Genomic DNA, 27,237 nt, shown 5'->3' on the forward strand with positions numbered 1-27,237 from the left:
AAGGTTTCATTAACTTAGATGTAGGAAGTAGTAGTAATGGATAATTGACACATATAATGTATTGTACAGTTAGCCATGCAAAACTAAGGAAGGGCATTACCGTTAACGGCGAGAGAAACCGACTCCAGGTGAGTTCTAGCCCCCATATCTGTTATGTTTTCGGGGCTGTGTGCATACTCCCATGTGATAGTTAATACATTTACTTGAATGATAAGTGTATGATACGTGTATGACTATGTATTGAATGCTATTATTATATGATGATTATATGTATGATCATGTATATATATTATATACATAAGACAGGTATGGTGGTAAGGTTATTCGAGACAGTAGGGACCAGACCCATATTTGTGATGTTAGGGACCTGACCCTTATAATATCTGTGATGTTTAAGATAGAATAACTTATGGTATACCATATGATTTTATGAAAGAAAGTATGTAAGAATGTATGCATGTATGTAAAGTATGTATGAAAGAAGTGATAGTAAATAAGGTATGAATACGTATCTCCGGACATGTATGAGTATGGTATGAATGTAATGTATGTTAATTGATTAACTAGAACTCACTCAGCGTAGCTGACTTTTAGTATGCACGCAGGCAAATAGATTGAGGCAGCTGGCTTGAGGAGGGACACATGACACGAGCTAAAGAGACTGGCATCTATGAAAAAGTGTCATGACTATTATATGTTAATGTTTATGAAAAGACAACTTGTATGTTAAGACATGATTTGATGTTTTGTAATGTAATGTATGAAGTTTTAATTATTCCGCGAAAGTTTTTATTAACTCTGATTTTATAACTGTGTTTATGAGTAAAACCAACACCAAAGTAGGATTATCGGGAACGGGGCCTTCCAGTGCGTGATGTATGGCATGCACTCATTCAAAGACGTGTCATCTAACGTTTAAAAAGCATCTTCATTCGCAGATTTTTCTAACAATCCATTTATTGTTCTTTAATTCTTACCCTTTCCAAATCATCACCATATTTAATTTAATTTTTCTAATATATGAAGTCTGATATTTATGTTCGCTTGATTTGCGCACAGTAGACTATAAAATGAGACCCGTACATGAAAAAACTATTTTTCTAGTTTAGAAGTTAATTCAACGGGCGGAAAGAACAAATCTAAAAAGGAAAAAAAAAGGAAGAAACCTTATTTAGTTTTCAAATCCAAAATAAATATAATTTCACTTTTTTAAGTTTTATCAATTAGCTCAACAAATTTCAACTAAACACATATCACATAGTATATTCTGTATGAGCAGGTACCGGTACCAATTTCCTTAAATTCTTGATATTGATACCGAATCGATACAAGTACCGAATCCGTACCCTATGAATAAACCTACAAAAACAAATAATATGGCGTGACACATAAAGAATGCCATCTTATAATACAACAAATATATATAAAAAAAAGCATTACAAAATAGTCTCCACAACAACAGCTGATAATCTGTTTTTTTATCAAACAAATATTCATCAATTTTTTTATCAAACAAAATCTTTTCTATAGAGCATTCATGGATAACAAATAACAAAGCATAAAAATGTGAAATTTAAATTTAACATTTAAATCAAATGGTGAGGTTTTCTTGAATAGCCACAAAAGTGCCCACAATGTTACCACCCATATCTGGGAAATTTGGGCAGCCTGGAAGAGGCTTCACCTGACCGGTTCGGTCAACTTCAACCGGATACTTGAGAAGGTGAGCCTTCATGTCGGTCACCTCAATGGCTGCATACTTGTAACATCCCGAAATTTCTAAAGTAATATTTAATATATTATTTTGTCGGGTGAAATAAATGAGTTAGTGGAACGATAATAATAATAGCAAAATATGAAGACTTAGTAGGATAATTAGATGGGATTAGATATGCACCAAAAGGAAATATGGGCCTTCGGTCCATGGGCTTAAGGGAGTATAAATACCCCCTTAAACCCCAATCCTTTCCATTCCATCCATTTATCCATCCTAATCTCTACACACTCCAAAACACACAACCCGAACCAAGATCCAAAGGCAAGGACCCGAGCTCGTTGGTGCTAGATCGTCGTGACGAACCAAAGCAACAAGACCAGCTCGTGTTCGTAGTTCGACTCATTTACGGTACGTTTATATCTAGAACATGTTCGTTTAGGTTTGGATTAGTATAGAAATGATAGATCGGTGTTTGTATGGTAAAAACGAATCCTACAAAGCTAAACTTACTGAAAATGGTTAAGATTTGATGGGTTAATCGATTGATAAAAGAACCCGTAACCTATATGCCTAAATCGCACCCCTTAAACATCGATGTTAGGCCGATTTGATGGTTGGGGTTTGTAGGCGCTGGTCAGACGATTCCGTGGATACCTAAATCGAGTTATTTGGTTAAGAAACGAAGATGATTAAGGACGAACAGTAGCTGCAGCCGACAACTTCGCCTGCAAGCTAAGTTCGCCTGATGAACTTCGCCTGCAAAGCTAAGTTCGCCTGATGACAACTTCGCCTAAAAGCTAAGTTCGCCTGATGACAACTTCGCCTAAAAGCTAAGTTCGCCTGATGACAACTTCGCCTAAAAGCTAAGTTCGCCTGATGACAACTTCGCCTAAAGCTAAGTTCGCCTAAGGTTTAACTTCGCCTAGAGTCAAGTTTTATTAGAAAATAAATTAAAACGATAAGTAAAAGTAATCTAATACTAGGCCACCAGATTAAAATCAGGCGAGTATTGATACGTGTAACTTATACAGTCAGCCGAGCTCAGTTAAAGAAGGGATTTACAACTATCGGAGGAAGAAGCAGAGTTCAGGTGAGTTTCTAGCCCCATTTCCTTGTTATGTTCTCGGGGCTGTGTGCATACTCGATGTGAAGTGTGAATACACTTACCTTAAGTGGTAAGTGTATGCTATAGATGTTATACGAGGTATATATTTTATAATGCTTGTCGGTACGTGAACGATCTTCGGATATTGCACGTATCGCCAAGGATAGTAAATTCCAAGTGGTTGATAGTGTGTATGAATGTTATGATGTGACTTGTTTATTACGTAAATACTGAACTGATATGAAGTGTGATATAGGCAGGTAGAGGTAGAGTGTGTTAGAAGTGGCAAGAGTCTAGTAAGGGTGTTAGTGGCATAACGTGAGCGCGTGATAGGGAAAGCCTGTACGTGCCATCGTTATTATGTGTGAATGATTGTTGATGTGACTTGCTTATTATGTAAATGATATGAAGCGTGTTGTAGACAAGTAGAGGTAGAGCGTGTTAGAAGTGGCAAGAGTCTAGTAAGAGTGTTAGTGGCATAACGATAATACGTGGTAGGGTAAGCCTATACGTGCCTTCGTTATTAAAGTGGCAAAGTGGCATAACGTTTTACGTTATTAAAGTGGCAAAGTGGCATAACGTTATACGTTATTAAAGTGGCAAAGTGGCATAACGTTATACGTTATTAAAGTGGCAAAGTGGCAAGGTGGTAGGTGTAAATAAGAGGCTAAGTGGTAAGGTAAACAGGTTAGATAGTGGACTACGTGTCTGCGGATACGTATATGATGCATGTAGTGGTTGTATGATAAGTTGCTTGATTAACTAGAACTCACTCAGCGTAGCTGACTTTTAGTATGCACGCAGGTGATCAGACCAAAGAACTAGCATGAGGATGGCACATGGCATGGATTGAACGGCTGGCATCTTAAGATGGAAGAAAAGATTTTTTAAATATAATGATTTGTTTTATAGTATCAGAGAAGAGATTGAATGTTTTGTAACGAATGCTTCAAGTAAACGTTTCCGCGAAAGTTTTAATTAACTCTGATTGCAAGAACTGTGTTTATGAGTAAATCCGACGCTAAAGTAAGGCTACCGGGTTCGAGGCCTTACAAGTTGGTATCAAAGCAAAGTTCGAGAGATTTAAGCATCCTACATGCTTAGACTTGAACAGAGAATGGGATTTAAGTAAGAAAGGAAAGAAAATGCCAGTTCAAGAATGCCATGTGTCGCTCAAGCAAGATCAGTAAAGGTAAAGTGTATGATTAAATGATATATGTTAATGAGAAAGAAAAGATATGTGATCGGCAGGGATAAGAATAATTGATTGTTTGATTTGACTAACTGCTTATGTAGAACCAGCACAAAGAGACTCATAAAGGGAAGTGTATAGGACACGGAAAGCAACGTGATCAGCTAGTCACAGCTGGCCACTGTTATTACCTGTTAGCCTTGCTATCCTTGTACTAAATAGTTCCTTGAGTGATGATGTTTGTGTTTTCCCTTTTAGAATACGATGGCTGGAGCTGGAGACATTGCTGGAGCTGGAGGTCGCACTGGACGACGCGGCAGGCCTCGTCGTGTCCAGCAACTTTCGGTTGAGAGACAGCTTCTAACACCGAAGATGAAGGAAGCGCAGCTGGAGGAGACCAGAACAACAACGAAGAGGTTCAACTTAGCCCTGCAGTTCAAGCAGCCATTGTTCAAGCTGTAGTTGTTGCTGTGAAGAACCTGAATCCCGAAAGATCTGCTGGAAGCCGTGAACGAACTGCTGAAGGGGCGGGTGGTGATGGTAGGAAGGATGGGGAAGGAGAAAGAGAGGCCTCGAGTGAGGATAAGTCTGTGAAGGTCGATGACAGGAAAAGAGGCCAAGATGGGTGCAACTATAAGTCCTTCAAAGGACGCGACCCGCCAAAGCTGACTGGGTTGGGAGACGCAATCGCTACTCTCCAGTGGATAACCACAATGGACAAGAAAATCCGAATTAGCGAATGCCGTCCCGACCAAGCAGTGGGTTATGCCACTCAGTCATTTGAAGATGAGGCCATGTACTGGTGGGAAACTGTGGATCAAAGGAAGACCCGAGAGGAGATTAAGGCCATGAGGTGGGATGACCTTAAGGAGTTAGTGATGAAAAGGTTCTGTGCTGATGCGTAGGTTGAGAGGGCCGAGATGAAATTTCTGAATCTGAAGGCGGACAAGATGACACATCGTGAGTACACCACTGAATTCAACCGCATGTCTAGGCTGGTTCCTGACATGGTGAACACCGAGGCGAAACGGATCAAGTGCTACGTTAGAGGACTTCCCCAGAAGGTCCGCATGTTAGTCAGGGCTAACAAACCTGTTACCTTTGAGTCTGCGGTCGAGTTGGCGGAGATGGTCTATGTTGATCTGGCGGCGGATGATGTGGAAGTGGAAGATGAGGAAGAAGGGAAAGGAACTAAAAGAGCTAGGGATGTCGTGGAGCGTGCAGGGAGAAAGACACAGAAGATGGCAGGAAAGGAAGCATGTAAGGTGTGCGGGAAGATGCACTTAGGGGAATGCAAGGCTGGTCCAAATCAATGCTACCGATGTGGGAGGAAGGGGCACATCTCCCGTGAATGCACCGAGGACCAGAAGTGTTACAAGTGTGGTAAGTCAGGTCACATAGCTAGGGAGTGTGGAGAAGCCGTGGCAGTGGGGGAAGGAAGAGGAGACGCGTGAAAGGATGGTCTATTAGCTGCTGAGGAGGTTGCAGGAGAATAAGTGGCATGTCACAGTTGTTTTATGTTTAGTAGTTAAAGAGTGTTTTATGTTACAGTTGAACCTATGTTTGTTTAGCAAGCTTGAATGATTTCCTTTTATGCTATGAAGTACTTGTGATTTCTTGTGATTTTGTATGAACGACCTATGAATTTATCTTGAATGCGTGTTGGTTATGATAAATAGTTGTGTGAGGGTAAAGCGTCGCCTTAGGAGTTAGCGTTATTATATAAAACAAGGTTCCTCGGGAAGGTGAGATGAGACTTGGCACATTGAGGGTCTCATGGACAAGCTACCTTAATAGCTAAAACACATGATCACCGCTCGATGACTACAAGTCAGGAGTAAGAAGGATAACTCAGAAAGCAAAGGTGATTCAATAAAGTGTGCGATTATAAAGAAAAAGGTATTCCTTTTGCAAGAAATAAGCTAGGTTTCGGGGACGAAACCTCTTTAAGGAGGGAAGACTTGTAACATCCCGAAATTTCTAAAGTAAGATTTAATATATTATTTTTTCGGGTGAAATAAACGAGTTAGTAGAACGATAATAATAATAGCAAAATATGAAGACTTAGTAGGATAATTAGATGGGATTAGATATGGACCAAAAGGAAATATGGGCATTCGGTCAATGGGCTTAAGGGAGTATAAATACCCCCTTAAACCCCAATCGTTTCCATTCCATCCATTTATCCATCCTAATCTCTACACACTCCAAAACACACAACCCGAACCAAGATCCAAAGGCAAGGACCCGAGCTCGTTGGTGCTAGATCGTCGTGACGAACCAAAGCAACAAGACCAGCTCGTGTTCGTAGTTCGACTCATTTACGGTACGTTTATATCGAGAACATGTTCGTTTAGGTTTGGATTAGTATAGAAATGATAGATCGGTGTTTGTATGGTAAAAACGAATCCTACGAAGCTAAACTTACTGAAAATGGTTAAGATTTGATGGGTTAATCGATTGATAAAAGAACCCGTAACCTATATGCCTAAATCGCACCCCTTAAACATCGATGTTAGGCCGATTTGATGGTTGGGGTCTGTAGGCGCTGGTCAGACGATTCCGTGGATACCTAAATCGAGTTATTTGGTTAAGAAACGAAGATGATTAAGGACGAACAGTAGCTGCAGCCGACAACTTCGCCTGCAAGCTAAGTTCGCCTGATGAACTTCGCCTGCAAAGCTAAGTTCGCCTGATGACAACTTCGCCTAAAAGCTAAGTTCGCCTGATGACAACTTCGCCTAAAAGCTAAGTTCGCCTGATGACAACTTCGCCTAAAGCTAAGTTCGCCTAAGGTTTAACTTCGCCTAGAGTCAAGTTCTATTAGAAAATAAATTAAAACGATAAGTAAAAGTAATCTAATACTAGGCCACCAGATTAAAATCAGGCGAGTATTGATACGTGTAACTTATACAGTCAGCCGAGCTCAGTTAAAGAAGGGATTTACAACTATCGGAGGAAGAAGCAGAGTTCAGGTGAGTTTCTAGCCCCATTTCCTTGTAATGTTCTCGGGGCTGTGTGCATACTCGATGTGAAGTGTGAATACACTTACCTTAAGTGGTAAGTGTATGCTATAGATGTTATACGAGGTATATATTTTATAATGCTTGTCGGTACGTGAACGATCTTCGGATATTGCACGTATCGCCAAGGATAGTAAATTCCAAGTGGTTGATAGTGTGTATGAATGTTATGATGTGACTTGTTTATTACGTAAATACTGAACTGATATGAAGTGTGATATAGGCAGGTAGAGGTAGAGTGTGTTAGAAGTGGCAAGAGTCTAGTAAGGGTGTTAGTGGCATAACGTGAGCGCGTGATAGGGAAAGCCTGTACGTGCCATCGTTATTATGTGTGAATGATTGTTGATGTGACTTCCTTATTATGTAAATGATATGAAGCGTGTTGTAGACAAGTAGAGGTAGAGCGTGTTAGAAGTGGCAAGAGTCTAGTAAGAGTGTTAGTGGCATAACGATAGTACGTGGTAGGGTAAGCCTATACGTGCCTTCGTTATTAAAGTGGCAAAGTGGCATAACGTTTTACGTTATTAAAGTGGCAAAGTGGCATAACGTTATACGTTATTAAAGTGGCAAAGTGGCATAACGTTATACGTTATTAAAGTGGCAAAGTGGCAAGGTGGTAGGTGTAAATAAGAGGCTAAGTGGTAAGGTAAACAGGTTAGATAGTGGACTACGTGTCTGCGGATACGTATATGATGCATGTAGTGGTTGTATGATAAGTTGCTTGATTAACTAGAACTCACTCAGCGTAGCTGACTTTTAGTATGCACGCAGGTGATCAGACCAAAGAACTAGCATGAGGATGGCACATAGCATGGATTGAACGGCTGGCATCTTAAGATGGAAGAAAAGATGTTTTAAATATAATGATTTGTTTTATAGTATCAGAGAAGAGATTGAATGTTTTGTAACGAATGCTTCAAGTAAACGTTTCCGCGAAAGTTTTAATTAACTCTGATTGCAAGAACTGTGTTTTTGAGTAAATCCGACGCTAAAGTAAGGCTACCGGGTTTGGGGCCTTACAATACTGGTTCCAGTTTTGTTCACTCAGTGATCTGACCAGTCTCACACACTTGAGGCTCTCGGGTGTCTCAAAACTGCTTTCAAGTCCACCAATATGCTCCGCCCATAGGGACATCCTGTACCCGAATATCTGCACAAACTGATAATTTCCACCCGTTTACTACAGTTTTAATTAAGTTATGTTTTTTTATCTCCAATGGGTAAAATAAAAAAGAAACTAGCTAAAATGCAAACTAGAGTTTCTAAATGGGTTGTGTTTGCGGGTTGGCAGGTCAAACCCAAACACGAGAAGTGTATACGCGTGTTGACAAGAACACAACTCGTTTAACTAAATTAAAAAAGAAATTATTTAAGTTTTTACACATTAATACTATAAAATTCTAAATTTACATATGCTTTTCATCTTTTTGAAGTAATTATGTTAAGCTATGGCCCTTCGTTTTTTAAAAATGTAAACTTTGGCATAAAAATTTCGAAAGTATTATATATAACACATTTTTAAGAAACTAAGAAAACGGGTTAAACAGGTCAACTCGCAATCCGGTCGAGCTGACACGAACACGATTCATTTAGATAAACGTGCTTGTAGGTTTGACCCGGACCCGCTTACACTAAACCCGAACCAACAAATTTCGTGTTAGGTTCATTTCGTGTCAAGATTCACACTCGTAACACAAACGGGTTGAAAGTCACCCAAAGTGTGCGTTTTCTTTTGTATGCAACCTCATTTTACTTATTCAGTTGTTTTATTATGTGGGATATTGTAAGTGGAAGCCACCAAGTAGTCAACTTTTTTTAAGAAGGCCACTCACTTGAAGTAACTATTTTCACCAAGTATGTCTTTAACTATCTATACCGGTTTTGGACAAAAACACGTCTTTGGGTGGCCTGTTATAAGAAAATTTTTGAATACTTGGATCACCTCCACATTCTCCCTAAATAACATAATTTTTCTAATCATATTTGTCACTCTAATGGGGTGTTTGGGATTGCTTATTTTATCTCCTTATGACTTATAACTTATGACTTATATAAGTTATAAGGAGGTTAAATAAGGAACCCAAACATCCCCTAAATAATTTAGACACATCTAATTAAGATGAGAGAAACCAACAATACCTGACCACGTGGACTATGACGCCTGTGAGCCCATGTATGATACGGCTGATATGCACCCATTGCAATTTCAGTGTCTCGAGAACCTTCTAAGGAATGCTGGTTGATGTTTGCAGATCCCATTATCACAAACTAATCATTCACTATCATTCCTTTCGAGTGTACATATATCATAAACCGTCGATTCTTCTTACTAAGCATCTTTGTAAAAGAATAAACAAACGCATTATGATGCAGTTTTGATTAGCAATCAAATGGCTCAAGAACACAATGATTTCATTCAAACGATTCGAACCGAATGATTCGGCTAACAAGCTTAAAGCTTGCAATTTCTTTTTTCAAAAACAATCAACTAACTAAACAAAAGACTTAACAATCTTATTTATAAGTGAAAAAGATAATATAACTTACTTGAGGGGCATTTGTGGCGTTAGACCCTTTTTCATCTGAAACCGGTTCCACACCATTAGACGACTCACGAGTTCCAAGACAAAAGAAAACCAAATAATCTTGAGGCTTGTGAACATTCTCAAGCCCAACCTCTTGTAGTGCCTTGTAAATCACTTCATACATCATTTGCATTGTCTTATTCTGTCCAAAATTACCATTTTTGCATATTATTGAAGTTGCATTTTGGTAAATATGAGTCTCAAAATGACAGTTAATTACCTGCCAAAACAGAATCCTTTGAGTTGCAATACTTGTAGGACTACCCTCAGGCCACATTGGAATCACAATATACGCAGCAAACCTCTCTTTGTCTCTGATTTTATTCGCAATCTTTAAAGCAATTTCCATTGGTATTAAATTGTTTGCACCTGCAAAATCACATTCATTTTTGCTTTGTATACGCATATACAGTTCAAGTATGGTCAATAATAGAATAATAATATTTCTTACCCAAAGTTTTGTGGTTACTCCAATTAAACGAAGAACCAAGGAAGTATTGATTTTCAATATATATAAAATGCTGAGTGGCACGGATTGCCTTCACATATGCAGTATGTATGCTCATGTCTGTTAGCACATTCTTCCCGCATACCAAATTCTGTTTCATTATAGAAAAATATTAATATAGGTACCACGGAAAAACCTAAAGGTAGTAAATTTGACTTGTGCAGTTAAGATTTGGTAGAGTTGGGTTATGTTTTATATCTAAATGGTCACCCAAAAGTTCAAAACTGCCATACCTTGCTTGTGGCCTCCTTCGGGTCTTTGGGAAAGCCTCCTTTAACAGAGTTGGAGTCAATCGAACGGAACACCTACACATTGTTGAAAGAAAGAACAAAATTAAACATTGAATTGCAAATTTACATGTTATAACTTTTTAAAATTGTTTAATAACAATTAACAAACACACCTGAACATGCCAGCCCTCAGGATCGTGTTCATTTGTACAATGAGCATCATCTATTCCTAAAATTTCGGACGAGCAACGAATCATCAATCGTTTTCTTCATTTTACGAATCCCTTGCGGCTTTGAAGCCCTCCGCCATCTTTCCTCAAAGTTTTGAAGCACATCGTATGCAGCGGGACCCTCAATTCGACTATGCAAATCATACCATGGTTCTCTAGGACAGCCCGTGGTGGGCCCCTATAACCAAGTAAGATGTAAGTGAAATTTAATGAATGTAAACAAACACAAACAGAGCATTTTCGTTCATTTAACTTTAGCCGAACAATAGCTTGGGCATGAACAACGAAATGAACATGGTTTTCTTGTTCATTCGCTAAGAAAATGAACATGTTCGTGTTCCTTTATGTTCGTTCGTTAACAGTATAAACGAACGTAAACAAACGAACATAACTGAGCTAATACTAGTTGAAAGTAATGTGAAAAACAATGCGTTGGGCCACATACAAGAACGTAAACAAACGGACATAAATGAATTTGCATGAACGAACGTAAGCAAACAAAAATGAACAGACGAAAACGTGTTCATGTTCGTTCAATAAAATGAACAAAACTTCTGGTTCATGTTCATTCGGTTATTAAATAAATGAACTTCCCACCGAATGGATAACGGCCTGTTCACTGATGGTTTAGTTCGTTTAAATTATATACATATGGTAACAGAGTGAAGTGCTTACTGTGTAATTAGGTTGGTGATAATCATCTTTATGCAAAGTTTGCAATGTGCTAAAAATAGGATGTGATGGAGTATCATAACGGCCCACGCATAAATCAAGACCTCCAACAAACGCCATTATCCGCCTTCTCTAAGTACCCGCATCAGCGTCCACTATAACCGTTTTCTGATGATGTGTATAAATCTTTTCAACCCAAATTCATTCACTTGATTAAAATACAAAATATTAAAGGTAACGGGTATGTATTAAACCTGTTAAAAAATAAATCTTTTCTGATGATGTGTATAATACACGTTAATTGCATCAAACCTGTTTCTTGGCCCAACAATGCCCCGAGCGAGGGCATAGTAGTACTGTTAAAAAAGATCAAGTGTGAATTCAAATATCAAACACATATTTGTTATTTCTCATCACAATTGTTATTTCTATTAGACTTGAAGCTAAATTAAGGAGAGATTGCACATTTGGATAGATGGAAAGGTCAAGGCCCATGCATTTGTTACGCAATTGGGTTATTAACAGGACTTGAATTTAGATCTCGATTCTTCTTGGTTTAAGATCTAGCGTTTGATCGTTTCTTTTGATTCTTGAGCGATTGTATTCAATCATCACAACGGTTATTGCTAATTCTCTTTAACGATTGTTGATTGTATCTTTAGTTGTGTTCAAGTTTGATAATAATAGTCGAAGCATGATTTCTGACATGGTATCAAAGCCTAGGCTCATGATTGTTTGATTTCTGAAGTTCGTTCATTAAATCTTGCTCAAGTCAGAATCGATTTGGTGTCTTGTTCGTGTTTGGGGCTTTGTGCACCATTGTTCCATTGTTGTTTATTCTGTCTCAAGGTTTCATTGGGTCTAGAATTAGTGTTAGTTTGAGAATTGGTTGTACACGGATAATTGACTTATGTTTGTATCGTTGCTGATAATTCACCATTGAAGATTTGCTTTGGATATGATCTGTTAAACGGGTCGTGGGTTGTGGTGGCGAACAATTCGCAGGTGCGCTTGTACGTTTGTGGTGGCTTTGTTGGAGTTGGTTTTGGGGGAGGACGAGATGGAAGCGATTCATGGCGAAGCGCCATAGCAATTATGGTATAACTGTTGGTAGAATCGGGTTGAGGGTGGATTTTATTTGGGCACCTTATGCGACGAATTTGACCAAGGTTGTTACCGGGTTTAAACGAAATGGGACTTACCCGGATGTGTTAGTGATGGGTTCCAGGTTGTGGCATATGTTGCATTTCACGAATTATTCGAATTATGGTGCTTCGTTTCGGTTGCTTAGGGATTCTTTGTTTCAGTCACTTCCGGTGACTAGGAAGTTTGATGCGGGGTGTGATTCTAGTCGGGTGCTGCATATGTTTTGGCTTGGGATGCTAACGTTGATTAACAAGTTGTTGAATACTGAGGAGAAACGGGTCAAGATGACGCGTGAGATGTGTGATGCTACTGGTTTCTATCAGTTTCAACTAAAGGGTGCCTATGGTTGGATTAAAGGGTTCTAGCTATCAATGAATATAACTTGTTTGATCTGAGTTTTTTTCTTGTCTGCATTACTGTAAGGGGGTGTTTGGTACAGAGAATGGAATTGCAGAGAAATGGAATTGCAGAGAAAGGGAATTGGTCTGGAGAATGAGAATTGACTGTTCTGTTTGGTAGTACAGAGATTTCAGTAGAGAAATATAGCTGAGAATCATTTCTCTTGTTTGGTACATAGGAAATAAACAGAGAATTATATCAACTTTATCATTAGCACAAGTATTTTTTCATAACAAATATTTATTAAAAAATAAAAAACATATAAAAAGATGCATAAATTCCAACCAAAATATGCATTGATCAAACCAATTCACATACAAAACATAGTTTTTAAGCAAAAAACATCAACCATAGTTAAAACCAATTCACATACAAAACATACTTCAACCATACACAACTATCCCATTGAACCATCGGTATACAACTCGACCATCTCAATTTTCTCTTCTATTGTCAACGCAAGAAAAGAACGTCCTAGATCCACATCTTTACCAATCAAATGAGCTGCTTTGAACCGTTTTTTCGTAGTGATACCTGGTAAAGCTTTCAACTCATCACTAACCTTTTCATAGATTTCACGAGCCTCCATACCTTCTTTGCTAAGTTGTTCACCCACCATCTCCCCAAATCGAAGCAAAACTTCCTTGATATCTTTGCAAGACTCTCGATATATCTCATCTGCATCCGTGCTTCTACCTCTTTTGCGCTTGCTTGTTACACTTCCTGTTTGTCCTTCAGATCTATCAACATTTGGAACGGCTTCATCAACAAAATCAAAGTCTTCAATATCAACAGGTGAGCTTTTTTGCGTCTCTTGAACAACATCTTCTTCTCCAAGGTCAACTGCTTTACTACCAGTAGCTCTATCCTTACCGAATATGGTACACAATTTGTCATAGAAAGGAAATGACTTGTCACGAAAATTCACAACACCTTTGTGAGACTACAAGACAATTACAAATAAATTAGACTAAAATTTTAAAATCTAAAAAATATATTTTTTAGAATACACCTTCACGTATTCATTCCAAACACTATCATCGGCAATAATACAACATTTTTGTTCATCCCAACCAAACCCACTTGTATGCACCATATCATATACAATGCTAAAGTGTGCCTTCCATGTCTTCATCCTAGACTTTATATGTGGTTCTGCTTTGAGGCCAGAGATAGGAAGACTTACATCTAGCAATTGTTGAACACCATTTAAATAACCGGGTTTGAATCCATTGTCAGCACCAGCATACTTTCCGGATGCATGTATCTCCATTAATGCATCAATTAGCTTTGCATCTTCATCATTTGTCCAGGTATGCTTGCTCCGAGTAACTCCTCTCACTATATTTGAATCTGCCATTTCTACGTACAAATGCATAATTATACAATTAAAAATCATAATTCATGTAACTACAAATACAAATATAACAAGAAACATTAATAAGAAACAAATAAAGTGCATAAATAAACATTAATAAGAAACATCCTTGGTTCTACAAAAAAAGATATCATGTTGTTACTTTTGTTGCACGGCTTATTTCTTATCGAACGTGTCACCACAATGCCGGTTCGGTTGCTTTTTAGTACTCTGTTTATTATTAATTTCTCGGGCTGGTTTTTACCAAGTTTAAGACCTTAAATATGTACACTTAACTTCTGGAAATTTTGTTAAATTTTCAAAAGTTAATAGAGTCGCATGTCGGGTTGGTTTTTGAGTTAGTTTTCACTTAAACGGGTTACCAAACGCCAACAAGTTTGGCTTCGGTTTTAAGGGCTGCACGTTGTAAGTTTTAAGAGGTTCATAGTCTAATTTTTCTGTTATAAACTTATACTTTTTTTTTCAAACTTGTAAGTTTATACCCAACTCACTTTATTACCGAAAATGCCCTTTGCCTTTTTATATATGTTTAGAAATTGGTTTTAGTTGCGAAACATGTCGGGACCTGTTAAAATACGTGGTAATAATTTACAAAAAAAGTTTAATACCGATATTAGGCTGCCCGGAACCGAAATATGGCTTTGTTTCGGTTTAGGCCCGTTAGCACATTTATGGTGCATTTCTAACAAAACTCATCTTTGGTTAACAAGTGTGTTACGACCTGTATTAGTACATAAAAATAAGTTGTTTTACATTACGTAGGTTTTAAAAATATTTTAAAGCTGCACTAACGAGTACGAGTCCGGTTTTTGGCCCGTTCGGGTTCTAGTTTGGCTTTAATACGATGTTTCACTTAGAGTAGTTTTAGATCAGATTATATATAATCAAAATAGTATATTTAAGGCTGCAAAAATATGTCATAATATCATGTAGGCTGCAGGTGTCGTTTCTTATTAAAATGGGTTACCAAAGTGCCGGTTCGGATGCTTTTTAACACACGGTTTATAGGTATCTTTCAGGGCTGATTTATACCAAGTTCAGGGTTCAAAATAAACACGTTTAACTTACAGCTTTCTGTTTTAAAATCAATATTTTCTGTTTTGTAGTTTTAGTTATATACCTGTCATATTTTTATTCCAAGAATGCCCTTTGCCACATTTATTGACTAAAACTGGTTCCTCACCACAACACGGTCCTGGGCCAGTTATAATATATTGCAAATGACTTAATAAAAGTTTCATACTGATAATAGGGTTCTCGGAACCTTAATAGTGGCTTTGGTTCGTTTGGGCCCGTTAGGCCTTTTGTTCGGTTTTAAAATGTATGTTTTCACATCAAACAAGTTCGGGTCAGATTATATGTTTAAAATAATATATGTGGGCTGTTAAAATGATATCATAACGGTACTTAGACTATAGGGTTCAGTTCTTGATCAAACGAGCCACTTAACTGTCGTTTCAGGGTATTTTAAGGCGCGGTTTTTATAATACTTTTATAGCTTCGTCAAAATACTTTTATACAAACAAAAAAGGATACCTAGTTGCTGGAAAATATGTGATAAAGTTCCAGGGTTCAATGGTTGCAAGACGAGTTGTTTTTCAAACTATTTCACATGGAAAATATTAACCGATTGGCCATGAGAGTGGCCACTGTTTTGAGGGCTGTTATAATACGAACTTAGCACATTAATATTCTTGATTATATCAGCATTTAGACTGTATATTTCTTGGTTAGTTCATGATTTTGTTTAGGTTACAATGATGTAACCGGTTTTTAAGCTTTATTTCATTAGGTAGTTGTTAGGATACCGGTTTGGGCTGTTAACACACGGGTTCGGGCCTTGGATTTGTTAACATGTAATGAGCATAAAAAAACGAATTGATACCTTCAATATGCAGACTCACACAAGATCAGAGGAGTAGAGAAAGAGAGCGTACCAGAGAAGGGGTGCCTTGGATTGGATTGGGATTCCAGTGGAGGTCAGAAGAGGCTGGAGAAAGAAGATGATTCCAGTGGAGGTATGCGATCGTTGAAGAGGCTGGAGAAATGGGAGAAATGAAAAGGAGGAAAATGGAGAAATGAAACCCTAGAGAAATCAATTCTCCGCTTTTTTTAGAGAAAAGGAAATGGAGAAATGGAAATGGTTTATTTCCATTTCTCACATCTTTCTTTCGTAAACAAACAAGAGAATTGTTTCCATTTCCATTTCTCACCCTCCAATTCTCTGTACCAAACACCCCCTAAGTTTTTTCTTCTTTCTCTATTTCTTTTATTTGAGATTCTTATTTGAGATTATGTCTTCTGATTGCAAGATCATGTGATTTCGTTTTATTCAATCAGAAGTTTGTGTGGCTGTGTATTGTTGGCTAATGTAGAATCATGTGATTGTGGTGTTGTGAAACCTGGTTGGTTTATTTTCTATAATCTTGTTGTCTAGTTAGTTGAACCGTGTGGTTCACGTATTTTTAACTAGTAGTTGTTATTCTTGAAATTGTCTGACAGCCGTGTATGTTTTTCGCATGTGCGAGTTTTTCTGGTTGCAAGTCGTGTGCTTTGCGTCTTTAATCAGATATTGTTTGGCTGTAAAAATGTTGTCTGAATAAGGGTCGTGTGATTCTTGTATTTTTTCAGACTTGTTGCTGAGTCTTGTGATTAGGTATTTGTTGTAAAGTTGTAAAAGTTTTTTGCTTGAGTCAAAATTAGTCTTTATGCTCTTTACAGATTGTAGCTGATGTCTTTCTTGTAAAGTTGTAAAAGTTTTTTTGCTTGAGTCAAAATTAGTCTTTATGTTCTTTACAAATTCTTGTTGATATAATTCTTGTGAAGTTTTAAAAGTTTTTGGTTGATTCAAATTAGTCTTTATGTTCTTTTCAAGTTCTCTTCTTATATGTTTCTTGTAAAGTTGTAAAAGTTTTTGATCAAGTCAAATTAGTCTTTAAGTTCTTCACATGTCTTGTCTTCAGACGTGGTTATGAGGTTTTTTTCAAAAAAAGCCGTGTAGCTTTCGTTTTCTTATCAGATATGGTTATGATAATCTTGTGGAATCTTATGATTCTTTGTTTCTATCTTGATGGAAATTTGTTCTTTTGTTATCTCTTTCTGTAGTGTTACAGAAAAAGTTTGACTGTCTTGTGGCACGTCTTTGTCTTAAAAGCCTTGTGATTTTTGGTTGTTCAGATTTTTGTGTATGATGTCTGTTATATAGTCATGCAATTCTGTGATAATTTGAAGTATGTGTATGACTGTTCTATTGTTTAGTATTTGCTACATGTTATGGTATATCATGTGACTTTCTTGTGCATACTCTTTTGTCAATGATGAATCTAAAATTCATTGTTGATTAAAGTTCATTTGTTTGTCAATAACGATTTCAATGTTCATTGATTGGTAAAGAATTTATTTGTGATAAATGTGTTGAGAAGTAGTTATTACATTAGCGATTATTTGATAGATTCTATTATATCTCGGTTACAATTTGGTTCTTGCTACATGCTGTTTTTTCTAATAATTGCAAATTATGTAAGATTCGTTTACTAACACCAAGTTGTAAGTAATAGTCTTGTCTTCATATGTTGTTTAAAACTTTCTTTCAAAGTTTTTGTTACTCTGTTTTTTTTATACTTAAGAGTTATGATATAAAAAAAAGGAAAAAAAAAAATTCCTTTCCTTGATTATGAAATTAGAAAGGAATCTCTGGCTCAATAAAAGTTGAAAGTGTGCTAATTTGTTTTGTTAGCATTGATTTGCTGTGTTCTAAAGTGTTCATAAAGTTGTTTTTATATGATTGTTTTCAAAGTTTATCGTGGTTTAATGTTGATTTATGACCCGTATGTTGACAGGGAGAACTATTTTTTTAAGTCCGTGTTCTTGGTGAATTTGGCCCACATGTGCTTTCAAACTTATATGAACTTTTATATTCTGGTTAAAGTTTTTTCAAATATAAAGCTCTTTAAATAATAATTTTTCTTTTCTTTAGAAAAATATGAGTTGGTGATGGTTAAACTTGGTTCATGTGTTTGGTTATTGAATTGAGAGGGGGTGTTGTGTCAATTCAAATATCAAACACATATTTGTTATTTCTCATCATTGTTATTTCTATTTTCTGTCACATGTTATTGGACTTGGAGCTAATGGATGAGATTGCACATTTAATTGGATTTGGACTTGCTTATGGATAGATGGGCTGGATGGAAGCTTACGAAGGTCAAGGCCCAAGGCCCATGCATTTGTTATGAATAACATAAAAGTTGTGTTACGCAATTGGGTTATTAACAGGAGATATTCTCTTGAATTTAGATCTCGATTCTTCTTGGTTTAAGATCTAGGGTTTGATCGTTTCTTTTGATTCTTGAGCGATTGTATTCAATCATCACAACGGTTATTGCTAATTCTGTTTATTCGTCTTTCCCTAGAACGATTGTTGATTGTATCTTTAGTTGTGTTCAAGTTTGATAATAATAGTCGAAGCATGATTTATGACAAGTACTTTCACAGAAGAATGCTTGAAAAAATGTCGAGTTTCTTCATCGTTGGTTTGCATGACTCCTTGCTGCATAGTTACAAAAAATTATGCAATTTAATATATGGAATGTAAATGTGCCCAAATAAGTATGCCAAAAGAGGAATAATTTCAAACATATTCATCTTAAAGTTCAAAACTTTGTACAAATCCTGTTGAATTTACAACACTAAAACATATTTATCCATTTTATAATAAATAGAATAGATTGGTTACTTAGTAGATGGAATGCAAATGTGACTAAACATGCAAGTATGACAAAAAAAAGAATTATTTCATGTATATTCTTCTAAAGGTTTAAAACTTTATACATATCCCGTTACATTTCATAATATCATTTTTTGTCTTTACAATACTAAAGGTAGCATATCTATCCATTTTATAATAACTTTAATAAACTAGTTACTTAATATATGGAATGCAAAAGTGACCAGATATGCAAGCATGGAAAAAAAAAAGAATAATTTCATATGCATTCTTCTAAAAGTTCAAAACATTGTATATTTGTATACATATAAAAGTAGCATATCTATCCATTTTATAATAAAAGTAGCATAATTATCTGTTTTAATAATAAATAATAAATCACTTGTGAAAGTATGTACCCTAGATAAATGATTAAAAGAACAACATTATAACTTTAATCATCTCAACAGATTGTTAAAGTGCCTAATATCTTAGTGCTACGAAATTTTGAACCCGTTTACGATAAGTATTAAATTTCACCATAATTAAACGGCACTTACTGTTTTTATTCCCAAAATGCTTCTAGAAGTAGGATCATCCCATATAAGAAGAAGCACTCTTACACCTTCTGAAGATTTAGCTTTCAAAAGATCACCTAAATAACTATCTTTCATACCGTCACCATTCCGAACAAGCTGAACACTGTGAAAAACAGACCAACCCGTAATATAGATCAACCGTCTCGCCTGCTTTATAGCCTCACAAATATCATGCCAACAATCACCATTTTGATACTTAAAACCACCATCAAGATGCGTACTTGGAAGGTGCCCCTCATCCACATGAGCATCTTGATAAAGCGTAACTTTACCCCCTCACCTAAGCGGAAAATAAGTACCCGCCATACCATTAAAGTTATGATCAAGTGGCACTTTCGCCATGGGCGTGTACTGAATCGATAAAGTTAACACCGCATCGCGCTTACACGGTTTGCCACTTTCGTTTAAAACCGGGAAAGTACCTTCAACAAGTGACCCGGAAGCCAACTGTTCAACCGGCACGCCAACCGCCCCTATGATTTGTGAACCTACAACATCATATCTTTTACAACAAACTGCACCTCAGCAGAATAATGCACAACAGGCACATAAAAATGCTGCATCCAAACAGGGTTTTTGTAGGTCCCTAAACGGGTGGATCTAGCAACGTCTTTGGATCAACCTAACTTAGTGCTAGCGGAAATCACACTAAGCAACCAAGAGGTCTCGGATCTTGATATTATGTTCGGTTGAGAGCAGAAAGAAAGAAAGAGAGAGAGCCGAGAGAGAAAGAAGAGTGTGTAATGAGTTTTTTTTTTTTTTTTGCAAAAAGTTGTTTCTCTCATGGCATGCTCCCTATTTATAGGGTGGCATGCATGAGAAGCATGAATTATATTCACTAAGGCCCAATGAGCTTCTTTACAATGGACCGTGGCCCAATACATACAAAATGACCAATCGGCCCCAAATAAATAACCGAACCAATACAAAAGACTAAAACATACAAAACGGGACCTAACATCTTCCTCTAGTCTTTAGTATTGGAACCCGTCGGTGTCGTAGACGAGAAGTTCTTCATCTGTTAGTGGAAGTTCAACAAGTCTGCGCACGAACTTGTTGAAGGCTTCAACTATCAGGTCGGTGTTTTGACATCCCAAGTCCTCGACGGTCCCCAGTGGCTTGTTGTAGAGCTTCTTCACATTCTCAATGTGTAGACCCATAAGCTCATGCTCGTCAAACACTCGAAATCTCGTGCATATCACGGCAGTGTATGACGGCCTCACCGGTTTTATTGTCAAACTCCCAATCTATGAAGTCTCGGAGAGTGTTGGGAAGATAGGGCTCGCCATGATAAATCTCGTGACAGTCTTTCGGTGCCCTGTATCTCCACATAGTGTGTGGCTTTCCGGTAGCTGGGTCTATCTCCTTTAGGTTCTTGTATTTTCGACCCTTGTTTGGCTCAAAATCTTTGTAGTCCACCTTTGATTGACGATGGAGATAGTCTAGGACCCAGCTCTCTAACGTACTCCCAACTGCACCATGGCCTAGAGCTTGTCGGAGATAATTAATGTCGAGCTCTGGTAGCGATTTCAGCTCATGGTGGTTGAGATAGATCAGATCTCCGCCGTATCTCCTGATGGCCCAACAGTTGTTTCGCTTATCATACTTCGCGTAGACAATGAGTGAATCGTCATGAAAAGGATAGTTGAGCACACGGGCACACGCACGACTTGACACAATGTGCGTCTTTCTTTTCTTCTTTGGTGGTTCCTGTGTCAAGTCGTCAGATGGATTGAATATGGGATCAGTAGCTGGAGTTTTTGAAGCTTGAACTTTAGCAGGAGGAGTGTCTGGGTTGGGTGAGTAGTTGATGTAGTCATCTTCAACCCTCGCCTCTGTATTCTGATCAATAAGTTGCTCCAAGTTCATTCCTGCTTCGATAAAGTCATCCATAGCACCTGCAAACTCATCAGGAAATAAATCTTTATACATGTCAGTAATCTGTGTGTCGTGTTCCCTGACTTTGCCAGCCGAGTCGTTAGCAGCAGGGTCTTGAACGTCATGTTGAGCTGGTGGAGGTGATTGAGTGTTATCTCCACCTCCACCTCCTGCTGCCCCGGTCCCTCCTTCTCCACCTGCTCCACCTTCATCATCATTATCATCATCTTCATCAAAGCTATCATGAACTTCATCATCGTCATCATCTTCTTCCTGATCATCATCTTCTTCATCACCATCATCATCACCATCATATCCACCACCAACACCGCTAGACTAGCCGCCCTGTTATACTAACCGACCAACAGTCGCCTCTCCTTCAGATACTACAACCTGAACTCCTCGCATGGTCACAGATGGACCTGCGGTAGGCTGTGAACCACCGATTTGAGAAGTCTCACCAGACCTTCTCCAAGTCCCAAACATTGCGTCAAGCCTATCCTCCATACCATGAAATTCATCTTCTTGAATGCCCATGAGGTCTGAGGCCGCCTGGTACTTACTCACCATGTCTTCATTCGTCTTGAGCTGTAGCTCATTCAGACGATCTTGTTCCTTGATCTTTTCTTGTATGGCCTCCGTTTCTGCTCTGAGCGTATCGAGAGAGGCGGAGGAAGCAAGCTGATTTTCCAAATTTGCAAATCTTGAGTTTGTAGCTTCCTTTTCAACATCCCACCTTCTCGTTGCATCTTCTTGTTTACACTAGATCTGAGAGCACTAGCACTTGGTAAGTCTCTTTCAAGTGTAGTCAGCCTATCTCCAAGTCTTGTGTGATCTGCTCTCAGATTAGCGTTTTCAGAGGCCTCATTGTTCATTAACGCTTGTAGATTTTGGATTCGGGTGTGGAAGGTGTTTGTCAACAATCTTTGATTTTCAGCAAGAGCGTCACTTGCCTCCTTCTGCTCTTCCAACACCCTTATCCTTTCCCTCAAAGCCGCCTTTTATTCCTCATCCTCCAACGCCTTTTGTTTCATCTCCTTAATGAACTTGAGGAGCACAATTTCTCTTTCTGCCCTCTTAGCGTTGGATTCCTCCAGTGCGACGATCCTATCGAGGATAGGATCAGCGTATACTGGTGTTGAAGACATCCCTCGGGAAATGGGTTTTGGTGAGATAATGGTGGATGGTGGGGTGGTGGACATGATGGGTGGTGAGGTTGTCGGCAAAGGTAAGGTGATGGCTTGGGTAATGATTGGTGAAGTTGTAGTGGTGGGTGGTGTTGGTTGTGTTATAGATGGTGTGAAGGTTTGGGTTGGGGAAGTAATGACGGCTTTGCTCCATAAGCTTGTTGTTTGTATTGGTGAGCTGAAAACTGATGAGGTGAATATGGATGAGGTTGGTCGGGTAGTTGGTGTTGATACTTGAGAAGGTTCGGGTTGGGTTTGTTGTTGTGGTGGTGAGTGTGGTAGGATGGTATTTGGGGAAGGAATGTTGAAATGGGTTGGTCTGTTGGTGAAGGTTCAGGTGAGGATTCTGGTGAGTCATGGAGTAGGGTCTTGGTTTTCTTGGCTTTGGTTTTCTTTCTGGTTTTTGGTGTCTTGTAGGCAGGGATTTATATCTTGGTTACGTCTAGTGTCTTGAGGGCTTGGGCCAGGGCTTCTTTCGTGATTTTTGGTTGGTCGGATGGTTTGTCTTGTGAGGGAGACTTGACAAGAAACTTGGTTGACTTCTGGGAGTCCCCAAGTTTCCTCAAGTGCTTCAGGGGCGGCTGGTCTTCTTCTTCTTCCTCAAGTTCTATAACTTTCCCCTTTTCAGCCTTCTTCCTCTTAAGATCGTGCTTGGCCTTTGTTCGATCCTTGGCCGGCTCATCACTGGAATCTTGTTCTGCCCTGACCTCTGGCTCTTCCTCCTCTTCATTATCATCAGATGCCTCATCCCCAGCAGGCTTTGTTTCCTCAAACAATCCAAATTTAGGACCCGGCCTTGGTCCTTGATACTGATGCCCCCTCCCTTTGGTGCTGAGCAACACACCAAAGATTGACAACTTGATCTCGTTTACATGATATGGCTCAGGATGAGATTTCTTGTCTTTTGCTTTCTTTGATCCCGTCCTTGGAACATCAGGGATTAAATCATCCAGGAGCATCTGTACGAATCTTGGATACAAAAGCCATGTGGCTCCACTTCTAATATTCCCCAACATGCACAGGAATATTTTTCGAGAATAGTTGAATTTTTCTTGAGCAGTCAAAGCATACAATATCCGGACACTGTCTACACTCATGCTATCAAGACCTCCGCGTATATCAGCAAAGTAATGAATCACTATGTGAAAGAGAAATCTCCAGTATGGTGGGAGATGCTTCTTCTCAAGGCTTTTCCACTCGGTATCGTATCCCATCTGAGCAACAAATTCAATCAGCTTCTTTCTATCACCCCTCTCAAACTTGTAATCGGGCTGGTCATCAATCTTTAACACCCTTCGAATGTCATCTTCAGTAATAGTCAATTCCTTTCTTGCAACTGTTGTTGTAAACGATAGAGAATCATCGGCAACCTTGGCAAACGCCCAGAAGTCCAAGACCCATTTGTAGTAAATGGCTGGGTCAGCAGATATAGCGTGTGCAAGGGGAGATTGCTTGAGCCCCTTTACCATAGAGGTGAAAACTTTATCCTTCTTAACCTTTGGTAACTCGAGAGCACAAAACAAATTGTGACCCTAAAATCATATAATAAAATTATGAGAATCATCATTAAGAATTAAAATAAACAAAGTAAATATGATTTACATATATATAAAATCCTTAAGTATATACATGTTACATAATTTAATTAATTAGTAGTAGTTAATTAATTATGTATATTATATATGTTACCTAGTCTAATATACACAATTTTTAAATTCAAAACAGTCTAAGTGTCCAAACAGTTCAAATTTTCAAAACAGATCAGTAACTGACATTTTTCCAAAATTCACCAAGTGTGAGTTTTTCGCATGAAAAATTTCGCATGGAGAATAGTTTCGCTTCGCATGGGCATGCGAAGCGAAACAGAAGTCATTTCGCTTCGCATGGGCATGTGAAGCGAAACAGAAGTCATTTCGCTTCGCATGGGCATGTGAAGCGAAAAACCTATTATGCGATAAAATCCCACTTATCAAATTTTTGTTTCCTTCTCCATCCATTGAAGTCGCCCAGCCCTGAATTAGTTTTCTGGAAAGTTTGAACCAAAAACCCTTTGGTTTTCCTGGTCAATTGAATCTTTGTACACAATAGTTACCCCTAAATCTACAAACTTTACAAATTAAAACTATAACTAATTAACAATGATAATAAACAAGATCTAGTCCAAATAACAGTTCATGATCCAAATATCAACACCATATATAAGAAGATCTGTTCTAGATCAAGTCGACGGTTCATATGAACCATCGCCTCTGTGACAACCGCCAAAAATTAGACTAATCTGGTAATTATATTAACCATAATCGTGTATTAATTAGTAAAATAAATACATAGGAATAATATTTTTAGTCATAGTTTTTGACTTTAGTTGAATTTTAAAATATGGAACCCGAAAAAGTTCAATTTTGTCGTGTAGCTGACACTGTACAGATTTACACCGGGTAATATCTCAAAACGGATAAATTCATAAACGTGACAAGATGACCTCGAAAAATAAAATTTTATGTTAGCATATTAGAGATAGTGTATAAACTTAATTTTAGAAGGTTCGAATCGCGAGAATTAGAAAATAAGTAACCGAAAGCCAGTAGAGGACACCGTAAGAGCCCGACATTAAGTTTATCAGAAAATTATGTTTTTAGGCAGACATTGACTGTAATCGAATTTCGCTCAAAGTCTGATAAAAATTATTAGAAACGGAAGTCGTTTAGCTAGATAAATTTCGAGATACGTTAAACGTTAATACCTAGTTTTTAGCAAATGTCAATATTCAAATTACCTCTCCCTCTCCCTCTCTCATCTCTCTCGGCCGCCACCCTCACACAACCCAACCCACCTCCCAAACCCACCAATAAGAAGCTCACATGTATGTATCTCATGATTACTTAGGTTACTTGTAAACCCAACAAGCCATCCAACACACCTATCCTAGAATCCAACTCACCACTCTACTCCTCTCTTCCTCCCTTCATATAACCGGCCACCCCATCACCTCCCTACCATCTCACATTTTCAAATTATTACACACACAACAATTGATTAGGAGGTATTTGGTGGAGGTTTAAGCAAAATACAAGAAGTAGGAAGCCAAAGGAAGGATCATAGCCAACCCAAGGTCACATTATCACCACCATAGGCACCAAATCCGAAACCCAAGGTAACCCACTTCAAAGATTTGTGTATACTAGTTGTTATTTGATGTTTAAGGTTTGATTCTAGTATGTTTGGTAGTATACATGCAAGTATGATATGGATATATGCATGTATGTATGTGGCCGTGAGTTTACATAGGAATGTATAAGATAGGTTTTGTTGATTATAGGACTTGATATGGTTGCATTTAAGCTTGTATAGATTGTCCATATGGATGTTACTTGAGTTTGTTTAACAAATGAGTTTAAGTATTGTTTTAATATTGGAAGTAAATGTGAAAATGGTCAAAAGATTGGAAATGGATTATGGGTAAAAAAACCCATTAGAACCATGGGTTTTGATTTTGGTATTGGATTGAAGTTGTAAGCTTGTTAAATGGTAAAATGGTTAAAGAAGAATGATAATTTTGAAAACCCACATACTTGATTACTTGAAAAAGTTGTAATTAATGATAATAATGGTTTTGAAAGAATCTTGGAAAAGGGTTGACAAAAGTGTAAGGATTTGACTTTGTTGGAAAGTCACTTACACATGCAAGTAATACAAAATTTGACTTTTGATCATAAAGCTCATACTTGACTTGTATTGATCTTATATGGATTGAAAATGACAAACTAAGTGATTGAATGGGACATATGGAAAGGAAACTTTGTAAATTGTACAAGATGTTTTGCAAAATGATTTGATAAGTGAACTTAATCTTGTGTGGATGATTAAAGACTTGTGGTTAGGATTACTTTAGTAAACTCTATTGTAAAGATTGTTAGTATGATAATAGGGTTATTAAAAATTGCTACTTACTAGTAATAGAAACTTTGTTGTTAAAGAAATCAAGAATGTGTTTGTTAAAGGATAATTATGGGATGAAATAAGATGTTACTATGGATTAGTAAGATCTGGAAATTTTGGTACATAAACACCTTGTAGAGATTGAAGAAATAACATGTATATTGTATAGTTGAAAACTTAAGCTAAGGCTTGAACATGTGTAGTTAAAAATTTGTTTTATGTGCATACTTGGTGCTAGATGATCAAACATGTATATGATGATATATTATTTGTTATTATGTGTATAATTGCTGTACCAAATGGTTTGGTTTTGACATTGTGACTTAAATAGCTTGTCGGTGACTTTAACGATCGGAAAGTTCGACTTTTAAGGTGAACCGACATGAGTTTTTGGAACTGAATTAAAACAGCTCCTAAAGTCATAATATTCTTATATTTAACATAAGTTAAAATATAAGAAAAGTCAAGAATAGCAAAACTTAAACCAACACGGTTCGTGTCGCGAAAACCGACACGAAAATGTTAAAAATTGGCATTTTTAAGAAATTGGCAATAAAATAAAAACCAAAACATTTTATTGAAAAACCAATAAAACTTGACTAAAAACCATATAAAAAGTGTTTTAGATAATTTAAAACTAAAAGTTTCGTAAAAAGGACAACCGGTTCGTTTTTAAGCTCAAAACCGACGAAACCGGCAAAACCGACAAAACCGATTATAATAGAGTCAAAATTTTAAATAAAA

General features: G+C 37.6%; 1 pseudogene across 1 annotated transcript in view; it reads right to left on the minus strand.

Moving 5' to 3' along the window:
• Nucleotides 1–1,591: 1,591 nt before the first annotated feature.
• LOC143572341 (phospholipase D gamma 1-like) overlaps nt 1,592–27,237 on the minus strand; it is a 36,920-nt pseudogene continuing 11,274 nt past the window's right edge. The window contains exons 2-15 of the transcript XR_013142243.1: nt 19,451–20,075; nt 18,672–18,734; nt 16,399; nt 11,574–11,618; nt 11,266–11,459; nt 10,534–10,768; nt 10,364–10,435; nt 10,074–10,221; nt 9,843–9,991; nt 9,585–9,764; nt 9,177–9,374; nt 8,063–8,187; nt 7,988; nt 1,592–1,759 (exon numbers count right to left, since the gene is read on the minus strand). The product of XR_013142243.1 is annotated as a phospholipase D gamma 1-like (transcript). The remainder of the gene's footprint in view (nt 1,760–7,987; nt 7,989–8,062; nt 8,188–9,176; nt 9,375–9,584; nt 9,765–9,842; nt 9,992–10,073; nt 10,222–10,363; nt 10,436–10,533; nt 10,769–11,265; nt 11,460–11,573; nt 11,619–16,398; nt 16,400–18,671; nt 18,735–19,450; nt 20,076–27,237) is intronic.

The sequence above is a fragment of the Bidens hawaiensis genome, unplaced genomic scaffold (assembly GCF_021521415.1).
Source record: "Bidens hawaiensis isolate Kalapana, Puna unplaced genomic scaffold, B.hawaiensis_p1.1 tig00025808_1, whole genome shotgun sequence".
In the NCBI taxonomy this organism is placed as follows: Eukaryota; Viridiplantae; Streptophyta; class Magnoliopsida; order Asterales; family Asteraceae; genus Bidens; species Bidens hawaiensis.